Source organism: Leptidea sinapis, chromosome 42 (genome assembly GCF_905404315.1).
Source record: "Leptidea sinapis chromosome 42, ilLepSina1.1, whole genome shotgun sequence".
Lineage (NCBI taxonomy): Eukaryota > Metazoa > Arthropoda > Insecta > Lepidoptera > Pieridae > Leptidea > Leptidea sinapis.
The window spans coordinates 8,365,863-8,385,049 of record NC_066306.1 but is presented as its reverse complement, the minus strand read 5'-3'; the positions used below and the strand labels follow the sequence as shown (position 1 = coordinate 8,385,049).

General features: G+C 35.0%; 2 long non-coding RNA genes across 2 annotated transcripts; both read left to right on the top strand.

Moving 5' to 3' along the window:
- The first annotated feature begins 3,194 nt into the window (after positions 1 to 3,194).
- On the top strand, positions 3,195 to 7,768 carry LOC126976921 (uncharacterized). Its single transcript, XR_007732024.1, has 2 exons — positions 3,195 to 3,255; positions 7,443 to 7,768. It is a non-coding gene; the product is annotated as an uncharacterized LOC126976921 (long non-coding RNA).
- Positions 7,769 to 15,212: 7,444 nt separating this feature from the next.
- LOC126976920 (uncharacterized) lies at positions 15,213 to 16,525 on the top strand. Its single transcript, XR_007732023.1, has 2 exons — positions 15,213 to 15,336; positions 16,175 to 16,525. It is a non-coding gene; the product is annotated as an uncharacterized LOC126976920 (long non-coding RNA).
- Positions 16,526 to 19,187: the final 2,662 nt, after the last annotated feature.

Here is a 19,187-nt window from a genome sequence, read left to right as displayed (position 1 = left end):
CTGAGAAGAAAGGTAGCAAGAAACTCAGGTAACTTCTTTTATAAATTAAATTTTGTTACGGTATAATTACTTATATTTAAATATCCTGAGAGTGGTTGCTGATTTGCCAATCTGTGATATTTTAATTATGCTACTAGTACGTTTACTCATAAATGCTTTTAAATTTGTTTTTGAATTTCGTAACAAACATGTTTTTTACATTTTCTACATCATTCTCTCCAACAGCTAGGTCTTTGAATGGCTAAACTTATTTATTTATGTATAATTACACAATTAAATAAGATTGAAGTCCATGTAAGCGAATCAAATAAATAAAAAAACAATATAAAATATTATAAAGAACCTCATTTGTATTATTTTACACTTTGTTACTTTGCATTTTCTTATCGCTACTCTAGCATAAAATACTCATAACGTAAATAGTTAAAATCGCATTTAAATGCTGCTCTTAAGAAATTCCTAATAACCTATAGAGAGCTTACTTAAATAGTAATATCTGGTGATAAATGACTTGACATGACGTCCATAGGTCACACTTGACGGTGACCTCAACTTTTAAAAATGATTCCAAAAAAGGGAGTTATTTAAATAAATTATATTTTTTTTAAACGAGAAGTATCATTGACAAAATTGATTCATAACCCATTTTGCTGATAATTATTCTGAAATCATGTAAACATTGGTTTATATTAGCACTAAAAAGTTTGCATGACACTTGGTGGACTGTTAGTTTTTAATAAAATGATAACAGTTACTTAGGAAATGTATGTTCAAGCAAATTTAGACGTACTTGTTTATTATGACTGTACGAAAATTACATTTAGGTGGGTCATGGTTCAATTTTGTCTATAGTATGTACATGAAAGTGACGTTAATTCATATAAATTACTTTTTAACATAAAGTAATTTATGATAAGATTTATATATAATACTGATTATGGTGTCACGTGGTTTGTTACATTTCAGTTGGTTCGATTCCCAGACGAGGCAAGTAATTTTTAGAAAATCTTTGAATGCAGAAGTACTAACTTTTAAAAATAACATAAAGTCTTCTTTCAGTAAAATAGCCTATCTTCGATATTTAAGGTACTTTCCCTTCATGTCCCATAACTTTGGGACATCCTGTATATACTATATGACCCGAATAGCTATCGTCCTGTGTCGGTTTTGCCGACCCTTAGTAAAATTTTTGAAAAAATTATTTTAAGCCAAATGCTTACTTACTTTAACCCTCATAAGTTACTTCGTTTGAAACAATTTGGCTTTACTAGAGGACGTTGAACATCGGATGCAGGTGTTGAGGTAATCAAGAATATTTTTGATTCCTGGGAGGAATCGCAGAATGCGCAATTAAAAATTTTAAAAATGTAGATGCAAGTGTTTTGTTAAACGGACAGGTAATAGAACCCGTGGAATTTGATTTATTTCTTGACATAACTCTAGATTCCAAATTAAATATTGAAGGATTGGCGAACAGACTTAGTTCTGCAGCATACGCGGTTAAAATGATTAGACAATTGACTGACATAGATACTGTGCGACTAGTATACTTTAGTTATTTCCATACTATTATGTTCTATGGTACATTGCTATGGGGCAACGCTGCCGATAATAATACAATATTTGTGCTGCAGAAGAGGGCTATTCGCGCTATTTATAACGTAGGCCCTAAAGAATCATGGAGAGCAAAATTCAAAGAAATTAACATCTTGACTCAACAGGCACAAGAAGCAACCTTCTCAATATATTCTTGATAAATTAATGTATGTTCATACGCACATAAGTGAATTTGCTAGAAACTGTCATAACAAATGATGTCAACACCAGGAACAGACATCAACTTATAGTGCCTATTACTCAGTTAAGTCGAGTTTATAACTTTTTTATAGGGCGATGTATATTATGCTTTACTACAAGATATCAGAAAATGACTTTCTTAATGGGACACATTGGGAATGGAGTGACCGCCCTCAGGTTATTAAATAATAAGTTTAATTGTACCTTTTCATCGAAAAAATATGTTTACAAAGTAATATTGTACAATTAATCTTAAAAAGCCCGCTGAGTTTGTTGCGCTCGTTTTTCTCAGGTCTGAGGCATTCATTTTGGAATGGGTGGTAGTTTTAGACTTTCAATAAGTGATGTCAAATCCTACTTTGAATAAAAATATTTGAATTTGAATTTGTCGCAACCAGCGCTGATCTTCCATTAGGACCAACAAATGACGTCACACATGAATGCTAAACTATTATTTAGTTACGTGGAACTGATGAAGTAAAGGCACAGGCACTTTTCAATAATAAGCATTTATAATAGGATAAAGGACAGTTCCCTGTTTTTTTTATAATTTCGTAATTGTTTTTGTGATGTAAAATTTAGAGGTGTACTTTTAATAAGGACATTTGAAACGCACTACACAAATAAGATATGGAGGGAAACGCATTTTTTGAAACTATTCCTTTACTTGGTTGGTATTATTCAAATATTTGTGGAGCGGAATATTGATACAGACACTCTTCTCTGTTTATGAAAGACAAACTGTTTATGTTGTATTTGTACATACTAAAAAGGCCAGCAAAGCAGTGAAAGAAATAATCAGAAGAAAGCCTATCCAACAGCAAAAGATTTTATCGCGGAAAATTAATAAAACACCTAGAACATTGCGAATTTAAAAGTAATCAAATTAAATTAAAATAAAATTAACTTATATCTTATACATTTACATTTCCATTGGAGAAAGTTGAGTTTAAATGAGAATTGGAAAGAAACTCAATGAATTTCGAATACGAGTTTCAAGTACGAAGTAATCAAATCCTAATACGTGTTTCAAAATAAATATAATGATAAATTATTTTTGTGTTCATTTAATTTCCAATAGGTCAAAAATTTCAACAGTGTGAATCAACAGTGAACTGCTGGTTGACGGTCCTTGAAAAAAGTAGCATTATTGAGTTAAAACAGTAGGTATATTGATCACATAATAAATCATATTATAAATGTATTTCTATGTATGTATTAATATTTGGTCTGCCATTTTTTGTATGGTTGTATTTTTATCACATGTGAAAAACGTATATTTCTGGAGTATTACAAATAAATTAAGATATTTTGAAAATTAAGTTCATCTTATCTAAGCTAATTAAAATTGCATATTAATGGTTCTACAAAACAATGTCACGCGATAAAGAGTATGTATAAAAGAATGAAATAAGAATCATCCATGCAGTTGTATAATTAACAATGGATATAAAAAAGGTAAGTAATATTTTTATTAAATTTATGTGTACCAACTTTAGACTACACAAAAAATATAATACTATGGAAATAATTTTACGAACTAAATTACCAGAAGTTTGCCTGATTGTAACATGTTAAGGCTGGGGACCGAGCCAACGGCCTTGAGGAATCGAGCGGAGTTAGTTTACCTCTTTCGTACAAGATCGCCATAGTTTTAATTCGGAATTAGAAGCATTTTTAATTTATTACAAACTAAAAACAAATTTCTTTACAAAACTATTTTATGTTGAATAGTATTAGTTTAAAATAAATAAATTTTCGTAATTTTTATCTAGATTGAATGATTATCATGGCTCCAACTGTGAAAATAAGGGATATTTTGGTGTTTTTTTTCGCACTGTCTATAAAAAATAGAAATGTATTCAAAAAATGAATTTTCTTCTCATATTCTCTAGATATATAATTAGTTTTTGTAAAAATATATGCTGACATAAACCGTCAAGAAATAGTTTCAACTATTTTGACGTTTCCTTGGGATAGCAGCTCCGATTTCACCGTTGAAGTAGAACACTTTAAACTCAGCTTACGACTGTAAAAAACGAGTTTACAGATTCCATTCGAATTTCACCAACACAAACTAAATGCAGTTAAAGCCTAAACGCAATTAAATGCCGACCGCCGAATTTTGGACGTTCAACATATTATTTGATCGTTCAAGAGCCGTCACTGTCGTTAACGTTATAGAAACATTGACATTTAACAATTCTGATTTTGTTCATAATTATCGATGACAGTTCTGACTGGTATATTTTGATATATCCTATTGTTTATGACATTTAAGCTCAGTCTATATCAATTCGTTCAAAAGGTATTGGTGAAATTGTTTTGTGTTTAATCGAGATCAAGAATTTGAACTCAGTTTGTAGTGGTGTGATTGGTGAAATTGGGCTAAATCCCATTGGCTCAGTAATTTCACTAGATCACGGTGCTCTTAAAAGCTAAACACAATAATGTATGGACACTACATGGTGGCAAGACTGGCGGTTTTATGGTACGAGGACCTAGCCGCTTTTAGGAAAGTCTCTAAATATCCTGTACAGAACTCTTCGTATGCAATTCGGAGTCGCACTTAAACTGTTCTTATGATATTAACAACGAGCAGCTTCTTAATAATGCTAACTTAATTTTTTTATGAAATTCAATATTTGAATAACACTTTAGATAAATAAATACAATAGCGTGACATAAATAATCTTTACTTATAATAAATCTGCAGAGATCAAATTTCTGTACTATGAAAAAAACTGATCAAAAGCTAGCCAGGGGGATGTAAGAAGAGAAATAGTACAAGTCGCGACTTTTTTGGAATTTTTTATTTCTCTGTCAGTTTGTCTGTTTGTACGGGCTAATCTCTGAAAGTATTGGACCAATTTAATCGAAATTTTGCATGATGATACTTTGCATCCCCGGTCAACATCTTAGATACTTTTCATCCCGAAAAATTAAAGAGTTCCCGTGGGATAGTTCAAAACCTCTACTTACTTAAATATCGTATTAAACAACATCGTATACAAATAATTTAATCAAATTTGGCATGTTGAAACCTTATATTGCCGGTCAACATCTATGATACTTTTCATCTCGGAAAATTAAAGAGTTCCCGTGGAAAAGTTGAAAACCTCTACTTACTTATATAGCGTAGTTCATAACTACTTATGCACATTACGAGTATTCAATAAAATTTGGCATGTTCATACCTTATATTGCCAATCAACATCTTAGATACTTTTCATCCCGGAAAATTAAAGAGATCCCGTGGGACAGTTAAAAACTTCTACTTACTTATATAGCGAAGAACTCAACAACATATGCACATAATTTGGCATGATGATACCTTTTATTGCCGGTTAAGATATGTGTAAGTATTATAAAATATAAAAATCCCATAAAAGCGACGAGTTCCCGCGAGGAAGTAAAAGATTACAAAACTATAGGCCAACATAGCATCATTCATATTAAATCAATTGTGTGTGAGGGACATTATTTCCACCTGAGGCATATAAAAGTGAGAACGACAGGTCATTTAGGTCAGACATAGGTACATCGATACATACTAAACTTAATCTTACATCCTGTGAAAATCTAAGCCCTACCTTCTGGCTTTCCAAAGAAGTATCTACTCATATTATAAATACGAAATTTGAATGAATGTATCGATCTCTGGATGTATGGACCTGTGAAAATCTCAGCCCTACCTTCTGGCTTTCTAAAGAAGTATCTACTAATATTATAAATACGAAAGTATGTAAGAATGTATGCATGTCTTGATGTAAAGACCAGTGAAAATCTCAGCCCTACCTTCTGGCTTTCCAAGAAAGTATCTGCTAATATTATAAATCCGAAAGTTTGTAAGAATGTATGAATGTCTGGATTTATGGACCTGTGAAAATCTCAGCCCTACCCTCTGGCCGTCGAAAGAAGTATCCACTAATATTATAAATATGAAAGTTTGTAAGAATGTATGGACGTCTGCATGTATGTTTGTTGCTCTTTCACACGAAATCTACTAAATGGATTTTATTGAAACTTGACAATTATACTTAATAGTTACATATCATACATATCATACTTACTAGCTTACAAATCAGAATCATACTTACATAACAGATATATAAAGTAGATAATTTCTGTCTATACTATATTATTTGAACAAATATTTTAATAGTTATGGCGATGACGATAAGCGAGCGAGTGCGCGATATTGTTGTGCGGTCCGGTGGCAGGCGGTGGGACGGGCTTGCGGGCGACCGGACGGCTGCGGGTTGAGGGGTTATTAATTTTAAACGCCTGCAGATCCTATTAATTAGCATTTTCAATGAGTATCAACAAATCGCAGGGTCAAACCCTAAAAGAAGCAGGCATACATTTGGGCATGCCATGTTTTTCGTAAGGCCAACTCTATGTGACTTGCTCAGGCGATTTTAAATCGCGACTGCATGTTTATGCTGACTGAAATAAATCATTTAACATAATTTAGGAGGACATAGGAATATATTTCAGTAACTACCTTTAACTTTTGCATTACTATCAATCATCATACATTCATCCGACCTATTTATCCTTACAAACTACAGCGTTTATAATATCTATTGGTGAAATCATTATAAAAATTCTTAGTACAAATTAACATACATTACACAATATAGTTGTTCGAACACTTATATCTGGAGAACGGCTGGACTGATATTCAAGATTTTTAATTTGTTGAATTTGGGACACCGTCCCGAATCGCAGAATAATATAAAATCATTTAAAAATTGACGAATAAAGAAAATACTTTCTTTCATTTAAAATTATAATCACAATTTTTAGAGGATAATCTGTTTTTATGGAAAAATAGGACTAAAGATCGTACCTGGTGTTAAGTGATCACCGCCGCCCAGAGAATGTTCTCTTGCAACACCAGAGGAATCACAAGGTCATTGGCGACCTTTATCTCTGGATCTACTAAACCGATTTTTGAAAATTCTGTTACGAATAGAAATTCAAATTTTTGTGAGTATTATATATACTTTATATTAATCCAAAAAATTAAAATACTTTTTCATAGTAGTTATATTTGTAAAATACATCGGAGAAAAAACCTTAAAAATAAATTATATGGCAAAACAACGTTTGAACGGGTGAGCTAGTTCATAAATAAATCCTAATAAATCCGTATATATAAATGTTATATTTCTAAATATGATATAAAACTTAATATGATAAATATTAAAGAAGTAGCACACAAAAAGTGTCTAGGAGTAATAATAGATGAGAATTTTAATTGGAAAAAGCAAATTGACATTATTTCTAAGAGAATAAATGAATAAATAAGTTAAGAGCAATCGTGTCAACAACCCAAAATTAAAAAAAACTAGGACTGTTACCTTTCACTGTATATTTTCGAGATGTACGTCATAAACATAAAGCCTCGATTAAATCAGCAAATGATTTAAATCTACACGTTATCCTCAAAGTCTCATTCTACATGATGCTCCCAAATTTACTAAATATGATAAAAGTTGTTTATATAATTGTGTTCGTATTTAAAATAAGTTACGTTAAGCATAACAGTCTACGTATAGCTAGTTTTAGTGCTACTATAATATATATTATAATATATTAAATATTTCTCTAAACTTGACTTATTTATCTTATTTCAGGTTATATTCCTACTCGTTGTGGTGTCCCTGTTAAATGTGACAAATTCATTGGATCTATATCGTGTCACGTTAATTTTTACTAAAGTTACTGATGGAAACAGCGATGATTGTTCAAACGGATCCAATACTTCAGCCAATTCTGTGTCAGCTTCGGGTGATTCTGCTGTAGCCAATGTTGGCCAAGTTGTGAATGAAATTGAGGTTCCTGATGACTCTTAATCAAACACATATTTATTTGAATAAAGTGAAATCCAATTGAGGAATGTAAATCAAATTTTCACTGTTTTGTTATTTAAATACTACTATAATAAAGAATATGAAATGTAGTTTTATTTTTTATTAGCATCGTAACTAATATTAAGCCCTTTCTTTTGTATATGTATTGCTGAGAACTTTCACACACACTAAATTTTTACACTTGATACACTTTAAGTGAAAATTTTCACAAAAAGTTTAGTTCGTTAATTAGACACTTCCCACAAATACAGTATGATATTTGCAGTGCAACTTTCCAAGCATATGTGAAGCTATCTTAGAACTATGATAACATATAATTTATTGGCTTGTTGTTGTGATCTTCAACCGTAAAATTGTTTGCATTAGTAAAGAGGTGCTTCTGTATCCTTCAGTCACATTTCAGAAATAAAAAAATTTCAATTGAACCATTAACCAAACTAATTCTTTAAAAAGAAGCGATTTATTTTGGGCATCTCATGTATGTTCGTAATAGAGACTGATTCGTATTGAGTTCCTAACGAGAATCTTTGTCATTGTCTACGCGCAGGAACAGTTGACTTGCACGACGAGGATGATTGCCCCAGGGGGCGGGGAAAAGGGGACGCGGATCGTAGTGTATAAGACATTTCGACAAATCAATTCATTCATTCATATTCGCTTAATATTATAATTTATATCGCATGAACTGTAATATACGCATTTAAATCAGCAAGTAATTGTTTAATTGAAAAATCCTATTGAATTATTATTCAGTAAAAGAAATAAACCACACCTTCGAGACGGATTAAATTACAAGGAAAAACAATTATATAATACTATCGAAGAAGCCAAACAAAGGAAGCCGTTAAAAATTTGAATGTGTAATCGTTCAAACCGAAACAAATGTTACTAAGCGCGTTATGCTCTCAACTATTTCGCAAATATATGACCCGTTAGGCTTATTAGCGCCATCAATTGTTTTAGCAAAAATACAGTTACAAAGGCTGTGGTTGCTAGCTTGGGACGATCCGATACCGAGTGATATTGTCAAAATTTGGAATTATTTTATTAATAATAATAAACAATTTTTTTTTTTTTCAGAGCAAGTCCATATCACAAAATAAAATTACAAATAAGATATATGTACTTAAATGTAAGTGAAGTTTAAAACATAAGATATAAAATATAAAACAAAAGTGTACAATTAAAAATAATAAAATTACACACGGTCATATTTGGTTCTCGCTGTGGTACACGGACAACACAATCACCGATGGTTCGAAGGATACGATTCTGAGCGCCGCGCAGACGACTCCAGAACGACTCGATGCGGAGACGCATTATCGCAAAAAAATCGGCAACTCCTGCCTCGGCGAACATGCCCGATGCGCTACAGTAGGGAGGCTTTTTCATTAATATTCGAAAAGCGTTATTGTACTGTATTCTGAGTGAGCTATATGATTTTCTGTTATATGATGACCAAAGTTGACAGGTGTAAAAATTTTGACAAAAAGTTGTAAACAAAGTAAGTTTAACCTGATCATTACATTTGGCGAACCTCCGCGCGAGCATGTTGCACCGTACTGACAGGGCTCGCCTTTCCCGTTCCATGTCCTGGTCGTCCTTCAAATCATCGGTAAGTATGTGCCCCAAGTATTTAAAGGACCCTACAACTCGCACTGGCGTGCCATCTAAACAAACTTCCGGTATCCTCTCCGGGCCTCCATTTAAATATCACCATTTCTGTCTTCTTGGCGTTGTATTTAAGACCATGTGATTCAGCATATTTAACACATACACCAAGAAGTTTTCGGAGACCTCTGATCGATGGACTGAGGAGGACCATATCGTCAGCGTAATTCAGGTTATTTACACACAAATCCCCGATATGACATCCGACTCCGGTCCTCCTCAGTTCAGAGATCAGGTCATTTATATACAAATTAATAAACATACTCATTTAGAGAACATTCAAATACCGCGTCATTTTAAAGGGCTACATTCAAAGTGTACTAATCTATACTTCTATACTAATATTATAAAGAGGAAAGATTTGATTGTTTGTTTGTTTGCATTAGGCTCCGCAACTACTGAACTGATTTGAATAATTCTTTCACTGTTGGGAAGCTACATTATCCCCGAGTGTTATAGGTTACATTTTCAAAAAAATTGGGATCCCTACTAAAAGTCCAGTAATGTAACCCAAGGTGTAAATACGTCGCGGGGTATCAGCTATAAATTATTATTATATTATATATTAAGCAAGGTTTTATTTGTAGGGCTTGTATTCGGAATTCGGAATAAAATGTCCAGCAGCTGACGCTCTGTTTTTGTAACAAGTGTAGAGACGAGGCCTTCAACTGTCTACCTGATATCGAAATCAAAATCGTTCTTATATTATAACGCAAGAATCAGAGTACTTTAAAAAGCTCCTAGTTTACATATATTTACAGATGCGTCGCAAGATGCATACGGTGCCTGCGCATATGTTACAACATACGATGATCACTCGCCTACGCCAATAAAGCCTGTTATAATTCCGTGGCTTGAACTATGCGGTGCATTGATTGGAGCAAAATTGTATCATATCATATCTAAGTCTTTGCGATTGGAGTTTGATAATGTTTATTTCTGGTCTGATTCGACTATAGTCATAAATTGGATTAGAATTTCGCCTAATTTACTAAAACCGCTTGTACAAATTAACGAGTTAACTGGTGAATTACCATGGTTACATGTGGCTGGCAAAGATAACCTAGCTGAGCTTCTGTCTTGCAGGCTCACGCTCGACGCGCTTCAAAATACAGACATTTGGTGGTACGGACCAGAGTTTTTACGAGAATCAAAACAGTATTCTTCTCAAAATAACGCCGAAAAGCTCAACTCGAATGATTTACCTGAATTAAAATCGAATATGGGGCATTTCTGTTAAAATAATAAGTTCAATAAATGATGTCATAGCACCATATCTTGCAATAGTATTTAATAATTGTATTAATCGTGGCATGATTCCTGACCTTCTGAAACATAGTAAAATTACACCAATATTTAAGTCGGGATGTTCTTCTGACCCGAATAACTATCGTCCTGTATCGGTTTTACCGACACTAAAACACACAAAATTTTTGAAAAAAAAAATTAATTAATTTTAAGCCAAATGCTAACTTAATTTAACTCTCATAAGTTACTTCATTTGAAACAATTTGGCTTTACTAGGGGATGTTCAACAACGGATGCAGGTGTTGAGCTGATCAAGAATATTTTTGATGCCTGAGGAATCGCAGAATGCACTTGGCATCTTCTGTGATTTATCTTTTATATGTTTTTATAGGCTTTTGATTGTGTTCAACATTCAACGCTGATCAGGAAGCTATACCACTATGGCATAAAAGGAACTGCGCTCGATCTTCTGACTTGATATCTAAACAATAGAATTCAGAGGGTCAACGTGAATGGTAGGAGATCTCCTGGGACTCCTCTCAGTATGGGGGTACTACAAGGGTATATCCTTGGACCGTTCCTCTTCCTTATCTATATAAATGATCTTCCTAATCTTATAGAGAAAAAACATAAGGTAGTATTGTTTGCGGACGACACTTCACTGATTTTCAAAGTGAAAAGAAACCAAGCTATGTATGACGAAGTGAACGATATTTTATCTGACATCGTGTACTGGTTTAGCGCTAATAACCTATTGTTAAATAGCAAGAAAACTAAATACATTAAATTTACCGTACCAAATGTCAAAAATGTAAATGCAAATGTTTTGTTAAACCGAGAGGTGATAGAAGCCCCCAATTGAAGGATTGGCGAACACACTTACTTCTGCAGCATACGCGGTTAAAAAGATTAGACAATTAACTGACATAGATACGGCGCGACTAGTATACTTTAGTTATTTCCATAGTATTATGTCCTATGGTATATTGCAATGGGGCAACGCTGCCGATATTAATACAATATTTGAGCTGCAGAAGAGGGCTATTCGCGCTATTTATAACCTAGATCCTAGAGAATCATTGAGAGCAAAATTCAAAGAAATTAACATCTTGACTGTTGCTTCTCAATATATTCTTGATAATGTAATGTATGTTCATAAGGCACAAAAGTGAATTTGCCAGAAACTGTCATAACCATAATGTTAACACCAGGAACAGACATCAACTGATGATGCCTACTACTCGGCTAAGTCGAGTTAGTAAGTCTTTTGTAGGGCGATGTATATGCTTTTACAACAAGATCCCAGAAAATGTTCAAAACAAAAGTATTACGTTATTCAAAAGAATTGTTAAAAAACGTTTGTGTGGTAAAGGTTACTATAACATAAATGACTTTCATAATGATACCACAGATTGGGAATGGAGTGACCGCCCTCAGGCTATTAAATAATAAGTTTAATTGTAAAATATTACTTTGTAAATATATTTATTCGATGAAAAAAAAAGCTCGCTGAGTTTGTTGCGCCCATTCTTCTCAGGTCTGAGGCATTCATTTTGGAATGGGTGGTAGTTTTTTGACTTTCAATATGTGATGTCACATCCTATTTTGAATAAAAATATTTGAATTTGAATTTGCATTCTACTACGTTAACTTCGCAAATAAATTATAATAGCTTAAGAATATTCGAGCGGTTTTCCAATTATAATCGCTTACGCCGAGCTGCTGCCTATGTATTTCGATTTATTCATAATACGCGTCAAAAAATTAAAGTTGAACGTAACTTAGGGCCATTCACATCCGATGAGTTAAACAAATCTACTTTATTCTTAGTACGTATGTCACAAAATACATCGTTTCTCGCTATTTACAATGCATTTAAACCGAATTCACATATTAAATTACCTCGAAGTATATCAAGTCTCGATGTATTTATTGATCCAAGTAATATTATTAGAGGCGGGGGGAGATTAAGAAATTCTGAAACATTCACATATAATAAGAAACATCATATTTTTTTAGGCTCAAAGCACACATTTACTCAACTTTTATTTGAGAATGAACAATATAAGCGCCTACTTCACGCTAGTCCTCAGTTACTTCTGGCTACAATCAGAGATAACTGGTGGCCTCTCCGAGGACACGATTTCGCTAGGCAAACGGTACATAAATGCATTACTTGTACGCGTCAGAGAAGACAAACATTATCTATAAAAATGGGTGACCTACCGCTTGACAGACTAGAATCAGGCTATCCAGTTTTTCGTTGTGGCGTTGATAACGCTGGGCCTATGTTCATTTTGAATCGAAAAGGAAGGGGTGTAAAATTGGAAAAATGTTATCTTTGTTTATTTATTTGTTTTACTATACGCGCAGTACATTTGGAATTGGTTACAAGTCTGAGTTCAGAGGACTACTTAATAATGGCTCTGAAAAGATTTATTTCAAGGCGAGGTAAGCCAGCACATATTATATACCCCCATAGCGGGAAAGTGTTTGTGGGGCGTTAAAAGAGTTCTCTGAATCCTTTAAATTAAACGAGGTCAATATACAAAATTTTACGACCTCTGAAGGTATTTTATTTAAGTTTATACCACCATACTCTCCTCACTTTGGTGGTCTATGTAAGGCGGGAGTAAAGTCTGTAAAACACCATAATCGATGGGCTATAGGTAATACGAACCTCACTATTGAGGAAATGTACACTGTACTGACTCAAATTGAATCAATCTTAAATTGCAGACCTATATGTCCCATGTCTTCCGATCCCAACGATTTCCATCCCCTCACACCAGCTCATTTCCTAATGCGAGGACTTACATATACAAGCCAAAGCTTCACTTCTGACCAGCTACAAACGCGTGGAGCATATACGACAAGTATTTTGGAAACGTTGGGCCATTGAATATGTATCTGAGTAACAGCATAGGAGGAAGTGGCAGAAAGGCGAAGAGGGTTTAAAACCTGACATTCTGGTTTTAATAAAAGAAGACAACGCTCCGCCTCTGAAGTGGTCGCTGGGGCGAATTGTGAACTCTTTTAACGCTTCTTCTTTTCTCGTGATGGCTTGTCAAGAGTCGCGGATGTGAGGACGTCCGGCGGGATCGTCAGAAGATCATATCAACGATTGTGTCCACTTTTCAAGGATTAATATCCAAATGCAGGACTTCGTTTGAGGCTGTTGTCTCCAAGGCTCGGGTCATGTCTACGCGCAGGAACAGTTGACTTGCACGACGAGGATGTTTGCCCCAGGGGGCGGGGAAAGGGGACGCGGATCGTAGTATATAAGAGATTTCGACAATTTCATATTTTTATAGCAATAAATATTGAATATTGTATTAAAAATAGCACAAAAAAAAGAATGATGGGAGAGTTTCTTGTGCCACTCCTTTTCTCTCAGTGTGCTATTTGTTTGCAAAGCGGTGGTAGCGTAGAATGACATTGCATTTTCCAGGACCACATAGTCTGGTACCGTCTTGGAGTTGAGACCACCCACCTTAAAGGCTGGTAACTCTCCTGTGATCTCTCTGATGTTGCAAAAATTGTGGGCGGTGGTGATCACTTAACATCAGGTGTTTGTCCTTCTTTTAAATAAAAAATCTTTATATCGTGAGCGTGTGTTCAAAGTTACAAACTGAATTCATTGTAGGATGAAATAAGTTTAATAATTGATGGACCTTGGATCAGAAGGACAAACATAGCGTTACCCTGGATCTGTGGCTATTCGATTTAGTTAATTCAAAAACTCATATTGCGGTTGTGTGTCACTCTTAATTTTTTGACGTCTGTAGCCAATGTATATTATAATCTGTATATTACCGTTGAGGTTATCTTGACCAAACGGGTTCCTAAATTTCTTTGCTTTAAAAGTTGCAGTGTGGTGAAGTGCCGCTGCATTGAATTTGGAGTTAACTTAAATATCTCACTCTACTAGGTTCCCAGCTCATCGACGGCGGCTGTATCTGTATAAAAACGACGATGCTTGAAGCACGGTGATAAAGAGCCTTTTGATTAATGTGCCTAACGAAATGGCCTTGCTTCCAGACGTACAAATACAAACAAATTGGTGTTCTTTATATTCGTCCATCTAGGGTGGCGGTGGGTCAGCAACCCGCGCTAATGATCCTACTGTTACTATTTTACTAATGTTGTGTTACTTTATGTTATATTACTAATGTTAAACATCTACAGTATTGTTTCGAATATGTATGAATCATGTACCATATAACGCAGCTAGCCGCAGCTGCCAAGCGTGGCGATGACTGGCAAAAAGGTTGTTACTAAATTGTTTCCATGCGTACTGCCACTTTCGAAACCTAACCTTATCTGGGACGCATTGTTGAGCCATCATCATTGACCCAGATCACCAGGAGATGGACACAAATATCGTAAATCTACATCAAATATTAACATCACATGTTCAAGGAAAACTACCCTTTTCTGTTCCTTGTCTAATAAGATCCCGTAGTCAGATCCTTACCTGATCATTATGAAACTATCATCTACTATATACTAAAGGTTCTGATAACCTCTTTTTTAACTCACTTTAAATATAATAAAATTGGTAATTTGAAAATTAACGAAAATTTGGAATTCATATTCACTACTTATTTAAGTAAGCTGATTAATATAGCATATAAATGGTTCTCTAAAATAATGTCACCCGATAAAGAGTAGTATAAAAGAATAATTAAATTAGTAAAAATTCAGTTTAAACTCATTAACAATGGATTTCAAACAGGTGAGTGTTTTTTTTTTAAATATTTCATGCGGACCTTTACCAGAGTAATTTATACTCAATTATAATTATAACTTTTTTTAATATACGAAGGGACAAACAGACAAGAGCGTTAGCCTCTTGTGTGTTTGATGAGAACTGATAAGGCAACTGTCCATGGACATCCGCAACACTAGTGATTAAGAGATGACATTGCCGGCCTTTAAAGTATGCTGTAAACTTGAACGCACTAACACATGCTCTTTCTTTTTTTGCAAAATGCGCTACTATAGACTGCTAAACGCCAACGTGATGCTGGCTTGGAATTTCGCATTTTGACGTAATGTCCAGTGGTGGTATTCGGCTACTGGTATCAACTTGAAAAATTCCTCTGTGTACTCCCGAGAAGAAGAAGCTACAGAGAGAATCCACTTCTCTGTGTATCGCCAAAGAATCAAGCCGATCGAAGATGACTTTGTTTTTTTATTCATGGAACTATTTCAGAAATATTATTATAATATTCTTATATATTAAAATAACTTCATATGGTTCTAGAGGGAACTTTCTAAATTCAAAAATCATTTTCTCATATTCAAATATGATATATAATTAATCTATCACTAAACTACAGAAGGCGTGTCACATACATATTATATCCTTCTGCTGCTGTACACTTGAGAATTAAAGAGGAAATGTCACATGTTCCTGCAGTAATACCGGCATCCACAATCTTCCGAACGCTTTACAAACCTAGCTGCACAAGCCTGTTCCTACAGCGTCGGACAAACAATGCAAAAACACATACAGTTAGAACTACTGCGACTATTAAATACATATTTCTCTAAACTTGACATTATTTCAGGTTATATTCCTACTCGTTGCGGTGTCCCTGTTAAATGTGACAAATTCATTGGATCTATATCGTGTCACACTCATTTTGACTAAAGTTACTGATGGAAACAGCGATGAATGTTCAAGCGGAGCCAATACTTCAGCCAATTCTGTGGCAGCATCGGATGGTTCTGCTGTTGCTAATGTTGGCCAGGTTGTGAATGAAATTGAGGTTCCTGAGGACTCTTAATCAAAAAAACATTCCATTAAATAAAGTTTTTATATTTTAACTGTCTCCGCAAAACTACGAGTTTTAGTATGTATATATTGTTTGCACAATTATTTACATATTTATCACATTAATAAAGTGTTATGAATCGTAGTTTTTTTATTACTAGCGGAACCTAGCTTCAAATTGGCTTATTGTTATAGTACTTAGAATAATGACGCTACAGAAGTAGCGCCGGTAACTTCCTTACAAAAAGAAAGAACAAGCGATATACAGCTAAAACTGAGATAGAAGGGGACAAAGTCATTGATCTTGCATCTCTATCGCGTAACCCATTTATTTTTTTGGCCCAATGGCAACTTTGTCAAGAAAGATCTATCATGTCATCGAGCTTGCGAATAGAGATACGGATGCCTTTCAACTGATAGAAGTTAAGGCCAAGGTTGGGTGTTGTGTGTCTGGTTGCTATAGCCGTAATGAATGTAATAATCTAGGAGTTAGCTTCCACACGTGATTATTGCTTTTCACCTAACATTCTCATTATAATTTGTAACAAGCTCGTACCAAATAAATTTTATATGACATATTCTTTCCAAAAGCGTTGATTTTTGATCCAAAGTCAACTATTTTCAGTAAATTTGTCGTAATCAAAATAAACATAACCATTACCACAGGCATTACCCGCTCTAAAACAGATTAGTTTGCCTATCTTGGTTCTAGCAGCATTGATACGTTGTTCAATCCTGTTTTGCCAATGAGGTGTTTCACCAGCGACCCGTGTCCCTCTATGAGAATCCGGGAACCTGATATGAGCAACCCGGCTGCACAGTAAAGGATCGAATGTGTATTAGCAAGGTATTGGCTAGATTGTAAATATGTATCAAGTATACGATCCAGAGCCACAACTAACGATATGTTACCGTTATACGTGGGAAAACGGGGAAGTCGCGGTTTCCCAGAAGCTGGTATTAGTCTGAACTCGAGAATCTAATCTTCCAAAGCCCTCCTCAATTGCTCATTATCATGGGTACTTACAGTTACAGTCTCGACGTCCACCACGACAGAACTTCAATCTGTAGGTGACATCAGATTAATTTGTGAGTTCGCTTGATCGTTAGATGGTTCAGATTGATTAGTGGTAGGTGTAGAGACTGTCACCTCAGAGCGTAGTTGATCAAGCGTAGCATCATCCAACACGTTGTTGCGTTTAATAAACCGCACTTGATCAGAAAGTCGTTGTGTCGTAATGGTCATTCCTGGTTCAAGGATCTGAAACAGAGAAAGCATTCGGGATCGATACGCAGTGAGGTTTGTTTCCCTTTCCGTCGCCCCATAGTACGCTCGCATGACATTTTCGTTGATAAAATTCGTCCATCTCATGCGGCGCACTGCACCACCGACGGCGGGAGCCGGATGCAGGACAGGGCGTCCCACTGACCCCAGGCGCGGCAGCGGTGGCCTCCCTCGGCGCGGCGCAGATGCTCGGCGTGGCGCTGGAGGCAGCAGCTCGTCATCACTACTCGACGCATCGTTCTCCGAGGGGGGTGGCGTACATCTCCTCAGACGACGCGGAGTCATTTGGTGAAACGAGCTGCGGTGGTAGGCGTGCGTGCTTTGTATTTCTACTTGTTATCATATTCTACTGGTTCACTAGTCACATATTTTCTTCCTTTTTTATATTTAAATGTATGCATTTTTAATTTTGGTTTTTTTCACGGGTTTTCCTTTATAATATAGTACGTTTTGATAATAACTCCAATAAAAATAGCTAAAAAATAATATTTTCTAATTTTAATGGAAAACATCGTGACAGTTCACTTCAATAGACAAGGAGATTATTATTATTATTACTAACCGCATTTTTAACCGATTTAAAAAAGGAGGGTCTCAATTCGACGGTATTTCTTTTTATGTTTGTTACCTCAGAACTTTCGTCTGGGTGAACCGATTTTGATGATCCTTTTTTTTATTTGAAAGCCGGTGCCATCCGTGTGGTCCGGTCCGATTTTAATTTGGTCTAGTTCTGACAATCACCGGAAAACCACACTATCAAAATATCTTTTTCAAAACAATATAATATGCACTTAAAAGCGAAACAATAATTGCGTTTTCTTCTACAAATTAATAATCTTATCTTAAAATTATTTTAAGAGTTCTCCTAAGTAAAATGAAATGATAAATATAAGACTACCTAAAACTCAATCAAATTATTGTGACAATATGATGAAGTTACAATTATATTTTTTTTTATATACGCAACATTTTGGTTGTCACTGTTATGTTTTTTGTTACGAGCTCGTATCAAATAAATTTCTTTCCGAAAGCGTTGATTTTTGATCCAAAGTCAACTATTTTCAGTAAATTTGTCGTAATCAAAATAAACATATATATGTCACGATGTTTTCCATTAAAATTAGAAAATATTATTTTTTAGCTATTTTTATTGGAGTTATTATCAAAACGTACTATATTATAAAGGAAAACCCGTGAAAAAAACCAAAATTAAAAATGCATACATTTAAATATAAAAAAGGAAGAAAATATGTGACTAGTGAACCAGTAGAATATGATAACAAGTAGAAATACAAAGCACGCACGCCTACCACCGCAGCTCGTTTCACCAAATGACTCCGCGTCGTCTGAGGAGATGTACGCCACCCCCCTCGGAGAACGATGCGTCGAGTAGTGATGACGAGCTGCTGCCTCCAGCGCCACGCCGAGCATCTGCGCCGCGCCGAGGGAGGCCACCGCTGCCGCGCCTGGGGTCAGTGGGACGCCTTGTCCTGCATCCGGCTCCCGCCGTCGGTGGTGCAGT